This window comes from Triticum dicoccoides, chromosome 7A (genome assembly GCF_002162155.2).
Source record: "Triticum dicoccoides isolate Atlit2015 ecotype Zavitan chromosome 7A, WEW_v2.0, whole genome shotgun sequence".
Taxonomy (NCBI): domain Eukaryota; kingdom Viridiplantae; phylum Streptophyta; class Magnoliopsida; order Poales; family Poaceae; genus Triticum; species Triticum dicoccoides.
In genome coordinates this window covers 718535490-718545944 of record NC_041392.1, presented here as the reverse complement: position 1 = coordinate 718545944, position 10455 = coordinate 718535490, and the positions used below count along the sequence as shown (strand labels likewise).

Below are 10455 nucleotides of genomic sequence, written 5' to 3'. Positions count from 1 at the left end.
TGCCAGATATGGCGAAGACTAGACGTGCCGTGGTTAGCGATCATTTAGAATAGTTCAAAAAAAGTCTCGTCTGATTTTATTTAATTGAAATATGTTGAAAATGTAATATTTTTATCTAGTTTAAGTGAAAATCATCTAGTTTACATGAAATTCGTCTAGTTTATTTAAATTCAATTTGAAATGTATGCGCAAAAGGTTGGATGTCCGGCTCCGACACTTCAGAAATGAGATGGTCAACCCAGCACTGTGTGTGATGTGTACTCCCTCCGTTTATTATTATAAGATGTTCACAAACACGCTAAAATATGTCCGAATTTGAAACGAAGGAGAAAAAAATTAGAAAATCTGATGCCTTCGACCACGATGCCGACACGTCCACATCTGATGCCTTCAACACAACGGGCTTCTAGGATGAAGAGTGGGAAAGGGATGTCGTCATGACTTGGGTCCCAAAAGGGCCACTCCTATTCTTCCCCTCCCGCGCCTTCACTTTCCGGGGCTTATGGCCAGTGAGCTTGCCAGATATGGCGAAGACTAGACATGCCGTGGCTAGCGATCATTTAGAATAGTTCAAAAAAGTCTCGTCCGATTTTATTTAATTGAAATATGTTGAAAATGTAATATTTTTATCTAGTTTAAGTGAAAATCATCTAGTTTACATGAAATTCGTCTAGTTTATTCAAATTCAATTTGAAATGTATGCGCAAAAGGTTGGATGTCCGGCTCCGACACTCCAAAATGAGATGGTCAACCCAGCACTGTGTGTGATGTGTACTCCATCCGTTTATTATTATAAGATGTTCACAAACACGCTAAAATGTGTCCGAATTTGAAACGAAGGAAGAAAAAATTAGAAAATCTGATGCCTTCGACCACGATGCCGACACGTCGACATCTGATGCCTTCGACACAACGGGCTTCTAGGATGAAGAGTGCGACATGGGATGTCGTCATGACTTGGGTCCCAAAAGGGCCACTCCTATTCTTCCCCTCCTGCGCCTTCACTTTCCGGGGCTTATGGCCGGTGAGCTTGCCAGATATGGCGAAGACTAGACGTGCCGTGGCTAGCGATCATTTAGAATAGTTCAAAAAAGTCTCGTCCGATTTTATTTAATTGAAATATGTTGAAAATGTAATATTTTTATCTTGTTTAAGTGAAAATCATCTAGTTTACATGAAATTCGTCTAGTTTATTCAAATTCAATTTGAAATATATGCGCAAAAGGTTGGATGTCCGGCTCCGACACTTCAAAAATGAGATGGTCAACCCAGCACTGTGTGTGATGTGTATTCCCTCCGTTTAGTATTATAAGATGTTCACAAACACACTAAAATGTGTCCGAATTTGAAACGAAGGGAGAAAAATTAGAAAATCTGATGCCTTCGACCACGATGCCGACACGTCCACATCTGATGCCTTCGACACAACGGGCTTCTAGGATGAAGAGTGGGACATGGGATGTCGTCATGACTTGGGTCCCAAAAGGGCCACTCCTATTCTTCCCCTCCCTGCGCCTTCACTTTCCGGGGCTTATGGCCGGTGAGCTTGCCAGATATGGCGAAGACTAGACGTGCCGTGGCTAGCGATCATTTAGAATAGTTCAAAAAAGTCTCGTCCGATTTTATTTAATTGAAATATGTTGAAAATGTAATATTTTTATCTAGTTTAAGTGAAAATCATCTAGTTTACATGAAATTCGTCTAGTTTATTCAAATTCAATTTGAAATGTATGCGCAAAAGGTTGGATGTCCGGCTCCGACACTTCAAAAATGAGATGGTCAACCCAGCACTGTGTGTGCTGTGTACTCCCTCCGTTTATTATTATAAGATGTTCACAAACACGCTAAAATATGTCCGAATTTGAAACGAAGGAAGAAAAAAAATTAGAAAATCTGATGCCTTGAACCACGATGCCGACACGTCCACATCTGATGCCTTTGACACAACGGGCTTCTAGGATGAAGAGTGGGACATGGGATATCGTCATGACTTGGGTCCCAAAAGGGCCACTCCTATTCTTCCCCTCCCGCGCCTTCACTTTCCGGGGCTTATGGCCGGTGAGCTTGCCAGATATGGCGAAGACTAGACGTGCGTGGCTAGTGATCATTTAGAATAGTTCAAAAAAGTCTCGTCCGATTTTATTTAATTGAAATATGTTGAAAATGTAATATTTTTATCTAGTTTAACTGAAAATCATCTAGTTTACATGAAATTCGTCTACTTTATTCAAATTCAATTTGAAATGTATGAGCAAAAGGTTGGATGTCCGGCTCCGACACTTCAAAAATGAGATGGTCAACCCAGCACTGTGTGATGTGTACTCCCTCCGTTCATTATTATAAAATGTTCACAAACACGCTAAAATGTGTCCGAATTTGAAACGAAGGGAGAAAAATTAGAAAATCTGATGCCTTCGACCACGATGCCGACACGTCCACATCTGATGCCTTCGACACAACGGGCTTCTAGGATGAAGAGTGGACATGGGATGTCGTCATGACTTGGGTCCCAAAAGGGCCACTCCTATTCTTCCCCTCCCGCGCCTTCACTTTCCGGGGCTTATGGCCGGTGAGCTTGCCAGATATGGCGAAGACTAGACGTGCTGTGGCTAGCGATCATTTAGAATAGTTCAAAAAAGTCTCGTCTGATTTTATTTAATTGAAATATGTTGAAAATGTAATATTTTTATCTAGTTTAAGTGAAAATCATCTAGTTTACATGAAATTCGTGTAGTTTATTCAAATTCAATTTAAAATGTATGCGCAAAAGGTTGGATGTCCGGCTTCGACACTTCAAAAATGAGATGGTCAACCCAGCACTGTGTGTGATGTGTACTCCCTCCGTTTATTATTATAAGATGTTCACAAACACGGTAAAATGTGTCCGAATTTGAAACTAAGGGAGAAAAATTAGAAAATCTGATGCCTTCGACCACGATGTCGACACGTACACATCTGATGCCTTCGACACAACGGGCTTCTAGGATGAAGAGTGGGACATGGGATGTCATCAGGACTTGGGTCCCAAAAGGGCCACTCCTATTCTTCCCCTCCCACGCCTTCACTTTCCGGGGCTTATGGCCGGTAAGCTTGCCAGATATGGCGAAGATAGACGTGCCGTGGCTAGCGATCATTTAGAATAGTTCAAAAAAGTCTCGTCCGATTTTATTTAATTGAAATATGTTGAAAATGTAATATTTTTATCTAGTTTAAGTGAAAATCATCTAGTTTACATGAAATTCGTCTAGTTTATTCAAATTCAATTTGAAATATATGCGCAAAAGGTTGGATGTCCGGCTCCGACACTTCAAAAATGAGATGGTCAACCCAGCACTGTGTGTGATGTGTATTCCCTCCGTTTAGTATTATAAGATGTTCACAAACACGCTAAAATGTGTCCGAATTTGAAACGAAGGGAGAAAAATTAGAAAATCTGATGCCTTCGACCACGATGCCGACACGTCCACATCTGATGCCTTCGACACAACGGGCTTCTAGGATGAAGAGTGGGACATGGGATGTCGTCATGACTTGGGTCCCAAAAGGGCCACTCCTATTCTTCCCCTCCTGCGCCTTCACTTTCCGGGGTTTATGGCCGGTGAGCTTGCCAGATATGGCGAAGACTAGACGTGCCGTGGCTAGCGATCATTTAGAATAGTTCAAAAAAGTCTCGTCCGATTTTATTTAATTGAAATATGTTGAAAATGTAATATTTTTATCTAGTTTAAGTGAAAATAATCTAGTTTACATGAAATTCGTCTAGTTTATTCAAATTCAATTTGAAATGTATGCGCAAAAGGTTGGATGTCCGGCTCCGACACTTCAAAAATGAGATGGTCAACCCAGCACTGTGTGTGCTGTTTACTCCCTCCGTTTATTATTATAAGATGTTCACAAACACGCTAAAATATGTCCGAATTTGAAACGAAGGAAGAAAAAAAAATAGAAAATCTGATGCCTTCAACCACGATGCCGACACGTCCACATCTGATGCCTTCGACACAACGGGCTTCTAGGATGAAGAGTGGGACATGGGATATCGTCATGACTTGGGTCCCAAAAGGGCCACTCCTATTCTTCCCCTCCCGTGCCTTCACTTTCCGGGGCTTATGGCCGGTGAGCTTGCCAGATATGGCGAAGACTAGACGTGCCGTGGCTAGCGATCATTTAGAATAGTTCAAAAAAGTCTCGTCCGATTTTATTTAATTGAAATATGTTGAAAATGTAATATTTTTATCTAGTTTAACTGAAAATCATCTAGTTTACATGAAATTCGTCTACTTTATTCAAATTCAATTTGAAATGTATGCGCAAAAGGTTGGATGTCCGGCTCCGACACTTCAAAAATGAGATGGTCAACCCAGCACTGTGTGATGTGTACTCCCTCCGTTCATTATTATAAAATGTTCACAAACACGCTAAAATGTGTTCGAATTTGAAACGAAGGGAGAAAAATTAGAAAATCTGATGCCTTCGACCACGATGCCGACACGTCCACATCTGATGCCTTCGACACAACGGGCTTCTAGGATGAAGAGTGGACATGGGATGTCGTCATGACTTGGGTCCCAAAAGGGCCACTCCTATTCTTCCCCTCCCGCGCCTTCACTTTCCAGGGCTTATGGCCGGTGAGCTTGCCAGATATGGCGAAGACTAGACGTGCTGTGGCTAGCGATCATTTAGAATAGTTCAAAAAAGTCTCGTCCGATTTTATTTAATTGAAATATGTTGAAAATGTAATATTTTTATCTAGTTTAAGTGAAAATCATCTAGTTTACATGAAATTCGTGTAGTTTATTCAAATTCAATTTAAAATGTATGCGCAAAAGGTTCGATGTCCCGCTCCGACACTTCAAAAATGAGATGGTCAACCCAGCACTGTGTGTGATGTGTACTCCCTCCGTTTATTATTATAAGATGTTCACAAACACGGTAAAATGTGTCCGAATTTGAAACTAAGGGAGAAAAATTAGAAAATCTGATGCCTTCGACCACGATGTCGACACGTCCACATCTGATGCCTTCGACACAACGGGCTTCTAGGATGAAGAGTGGGACATGGGATGTCATCAGGAGTTGGGTCCCAAAAGGGCCACTCCTATTCTTCCCCTCCCGCGCCTTCACTTTCCGGGGCTTATGGCCGGTAAGCTTGCCAGATATGGCGAAGATAGGCGTGCCGTGGCTAGCGATCATTTAGAATAGTTCAAAAAAGTCTCGTCCGATTTTATTTAATTGAAATATGTTGAAAATGTAATATTTTTATCTAGTTTAAGTGAAAATCATCTAGTTTACATGAAATTCGTCTAGTTTATTCAAATTCAATTTGAAATGTATGTGCAAAAGGTTGGATGTCTGGCTCCGACACTTCAAAAATGAGATGGTCAACCCAGCACTGTGTGTGATTTGTACTCCCTCCGTTTATTATTATAAGATGTTCACAAACACGCTAAAATGTGTCCGAATTTGAAACGAAGGGAGAAAAATTAGAAAATCTGATGCCTTCGACCACGATGCCGACACGTCCACATCTGATGCCTTCGACACAACGGGCTTCTAGGATAAAGAGTGAGACATGGGATGTCGTCATGACTTGGGTCCCAAAAGGGCCACTTCTATTCTTCCCCTCCTGCGCCTTCACTTTCCGGGGCTTATGGCCGGTGAGCTTGCCAGATATGGCGAAGACTAGACGTGCCGTGGCTAGCGATCATTTAGAATAGTTCAAAAAAGTCTCGTCCGATTTTATTTAATTGAAATATGTTGAAAATGTAATATTTTTATCTAGTTTAAGTGAAAATCATCTAGTTTACATGAAATTCGTCTAGTTTATTCAAATTCAATTTGAAATGTATGCGCAAAAGGTTGGATGTCCGGCTTCGACACTTCAAAAATGAGATGGTCAACCCAGCACTGTGTGTGATGTGTACTCCCTCCGTCTATTATTATAAGATGTTCACAAACACGTTAAAATGTGTCCGAATTTGAAACGAAGGGAGAAAAATTAGAAAATCGTAGACTGGGCCGAATTTTGCCCCGACACTACGAAAATGAGATGGTCAACCCAACACTGTGTGTGATGTATACTCCCTCCGTTTATTATTATAAGATGTTCACAAACACGCTAAAATATGTCCGAATTTGAAATGAAGGAAGAAAAAAATTAGAAAATCTGATGCCTTCGACCACGATGCCGACACGTCCACATCTGATGCCTTCGACACAACGGGCTTCTAGGATGAAGAGTGGGACATGGGATGTCGTCATGACTTGGGTCTCAAAAGGGCCACTCCTATTCTTCCCCTCCCGCACCTTCACTTTCCGGGGCTTATGGCCGATGAGCTTGCCAGATATGGCGAAGACTAGACGTGCCGTGGCTAGCGATCATTTAGAATAGTTCAAAAAATTCTCGTCCGATTTTATTTAATTGAAATATGTTGAAAATGTAATATTTTTATCTAGTTTAAGTGAAAATCATCTAGTTTACATAAAATTCGTCTAGTTTATTCAAATTCAATTTGAAATGTATGCGCAAAAGGTTGGATGTCTGGCTCCGACACTTCAAAAATGAGATGGTCAACGCAGCACTGTGTGTGATGTGTACTCTCTCCGTTTATTATTATAAGATGTTCACAAACACGCTAAAATGTGTCCGAATTTAAAACGAAGGGGGAAAAATTAGAAAATCGTAGACTGGGCCGATTCCCCCCTCCCCGCCTGGGGTGCATGTTGGGGTGCGGCTGGAGATTCTCTGAGCTCCGCCGATCTCGAAAAAGATGGTGAAACGGAAATCGTTCCAACGCAACGCAACAGAGCTTTCACTTCCGCCGCGGGCTGTTAGCGTTGGCATTGGCACCAAAAAGGAAAGCAGACTGAGCTCCGCCGATCTTGCAGCAGCAGCAGCCTCCTCCTCTGGATCAGCAAGTAAGCATCACTGCCATTCTTCATCCGCTGCCTCTCCTCTCCTCTGGGTGTTCCTGATCCGGTTTCCCCACTCCCCTCCCTGCAGCTGCAGCCCATGGCGGAAGGGTCGGCGGAGAGCAAACTGCGCAAGCTGGAGCACCACCACCAGGGCGCCGGCGACGAGCCGTCCTTCCGGATGGAGGACCTTCCTGGGGTAACCTCCATCCCGCCACCTCCTCTTTTCACTTATTGTTACGGTCTTGTGGATCTGTGATTTGGTGTTCTCCATGGATCTGCATCTCTAGGCCGACAAATTGGTACTCCCTTCGTTCCGAATTACTTGTCTTGGATTTGTCTAGATACATATGTATCTAGACTAATTTTAGTGCTAGATACCTCCGTATCTAGACAAATCTAAGACAAGTAATTCGGAACGGAGGGAGTACTTTGTTGCCTGCAGGGGGCTTCGATTATTGTAACAAAAAAATCTCTTGAAGTGAGGCTTTGTGTCTAGGGTTTCTTGCTCAAGTTGTTTGCTAGAGTAGAGGCCACCAGCTTCCTTAATTTGTTAGAGAAAGGAAGGAATATTGGTGGGTCACTTCTGCTGAACATTGGTGGTTTCACATTCCAACTAAAATACATTCTGAAACAGGTTACTGTAAAAACCAACAAGTACATGACCGATTAGTAAAATAACAGTAACAGAATCGGGCCGAACTGAACACCACATTACACGACACCAGTTACATGGCTACATGACAGTGCATACGGGTGAACTAGTTTCAGGGGAACCAGAAAACATGCACTCCATTGCCATCAGTCAGAATTCTTCTTCTCATGACAAAAGGGAAATCTTTATCTTATTTTGTAGTTTCACATTTCATCTGTATCTTAAAGGGAAAATAGTCCTCTGTTCTCAGAGGAACATAGAGAAAATATACTGAACACTATCCATTTCTCTCTAGGAACCAGATAGGCTGACACAGACTCCCACAGACGTTGCCTCTACACACCTGTAAAGGCATCCCAGAGTATATGCAATATTGCTAAAAATAAGATCGTAAAACACCCAACAAAAACTCCAAAAAAGATGCAATTTGCAGCTGCTCAGATTTCTCTTTCCAATATGTATACACTTTCAGCATTGTGCATTTTGATTTGCAGTAAATTAGTGCCTAGTCTGCTCGTCTACAAGTCTAACAGTTCAGGCCCTTGTCGCGGGAGATTCTACCTGTCATAATGTCACTGCTCCCACTTAAAGAGGCTGTGAGGACCAGCATTGTTTCAACAAGTTGGAAAATGCTCTGGACATTCCACTGCAATCTGTGTTTTTATGGGCCCAATGAAACGGATCATGACACCTTGGCTCCTAATGAATCTGACGACGAGGCAATTTGGGATGAATATGTCCATCACAAGCTACGCTAAAAATAAAACGAGATAAGTTCATTGAGGCTGTGAATTGTGTTATTCAACGACATTGTGGTGTAGGAGTAAATAAATTCAGCATCATGTGTGGTCTGCACAAGGAGGATTTTGATCATCTTGACAGGTGGATTAGCTTTGCCACTTCGTCCAAGGCGAAGATCCTAGATTTTGACCTAAGGAAATATGATTTGCCATCCAGAGAATCTCACCAGTTCCTTCTTGAGGCCTTAGTTGTTCAAGGCAACTCTTGTGTGCAGTCATTGCATCTCGCTGATGCTTCTATAAAGACACACTCAGGCATATGTGGCTTCACACTACTCAGAAGGCTTGTTCTGGAATTTGTTGAGATATTCGGAGACTTTTCAGGCTTTTTAGCAAACTGTTCAGCACTCGAGGACCTGGAGCTGATTGAGTGATCTGGTGTAACCAATTTAAGCATACCGCACCAACTTGATAAACTTCAACATTTGCTAATTGACAAATTGGCTGTCGACATGGTTGAGTCTCGTGCTGCTGATCTTGCCCATTTTGAGTACAAAGGAAAAGAGATCCCTATAGTACTTCATGGTCGCTCAAAGTTAGAGAAGGCTACAATAATGTTTGAAGGCAGCAATGGACTGGCCCGTGTATTCACTACAGTTCCAATCATTTTGCGAGTGAAGGCGCTAAATGTGCAAGCTCAAATATCTGCTTATGAACAGGTTACTGGTCTATATTTACATATCTTTGTTTTCTTATCTTGTAGTTTCTTGAAACTGGATTTTAATGTCATCTTATTTGTCCTTGTCATGTCTCTCAGTTGCAGAAGCTGGCACCAAGACCATGTGGCATGTTTATGCATTTGAGACACATGACTTGTGGGTTAACTGTCTTGTCTCTTATAAGAAACCAAATTCCGATAATGGTGTTCTTCAACTGCTCCACTGTCTGAATGTTGCACCCCAACTGCAGACGTTGCACTTGGATATGAGTGCCATATTACCGGTATTGGTAGATAAACAGATGGTTTCCAGGAAAGACATGTGTACTTGGACGGTTTCTGACCGACTAACTGCTAAGTTTCAAATGCAGATGATATATTCATACTTCAAGGCTTCAGCGCCTGATGAGGTGGCGGAGGACGAAGGCCGCCACATGCATCACCATGATCATCTTAAGACTGTCCACTTCAGCGGGTTCCGGTGCTACAAGGTTCAGGCTGAACTGGCGTGTTGTATCCTGGAAAATGCCCGTGTTCTTGAGCACATGGAAGTACAACCAAGGGTTGCAGCTGCAATATGCTGACCTGAAGAATTTCACTGTCGAAAGAAATTTTTTACCGGGGGCTCAGCTTGCTTCGGAACGCTTTGGTAAGGCGATCACTGTCTTAGATGCCCCTTCAGAGTGAGCAAGCCTATTTCCGTGTACCATCAAACGATCAGCGGGTTCCGGTGCTACACGACTCAGAGTCTCAGACCACGCTGGCGTGCTGTATCCTGGTTCCTGGAAAATGCTCGTGTTCTTGAGCACATGACAGTACAGCCCTGGATCACGACCGGGATATGCCGTTATGCTAACCTGGTGAATATCGGCGTCCAGAGAAGATTTGTACCAAGGGTTCGCAAGTGGGCATGACTCGCTTCGGTAAGGTGATCACCGTCTTAGACGGCCCTTCAGAGTGAGCAAGCCTATGCCATTTTCCCATCTGTGTTCTATAAAACGATCTTGCCTTTTCAAAGTTAATGTTGGCTGGTGCTGCGCCTGTGCGTGCGCTTGTTTTCTATGTGTTCTTCAGGCTATAGCTGGTGTATTATGTTGAATTGGCTACTCCAGTATGCGCTAAGTCATCTTGAGCCATATGGTCTTTTCTCTTATAAAAAACTTGAACGACAACTCTTGTGAAAGAAGTAAAACTATATCCAAGTACAAAATGAACTGTATCTTCAAAGTATGCACTAAATCATCTTGAGTCATACAGAACATGTACACAGAATTTGCTGCATGTAATTTCACTTGGCTGGCACTGAACACCATGGCGCCCAACCTCAAATGGGCATGGTTTTTATAGCATGTTTCAGGGGTGAAGAAAGCCTGTTTTTCTCTCTGTATCCACACAGGCATTAATTTGCGGTTTGTTTGGGCACAAAATTT

General features: G+C 42.5%; 1 pseudogene; it reads left to right on the top strand.

Moving 5' to 3' along the window:
• The first annotated feature begins 7003 nt into the window (after positions 1 to 7003).
• On the top strand, positions 7004 to 10161 carry LOC119331617 (annotated as a pseudogene).
• The last annotated feature ends 294 nt before the right edge of the window (positions 10162 to 10455 follow it).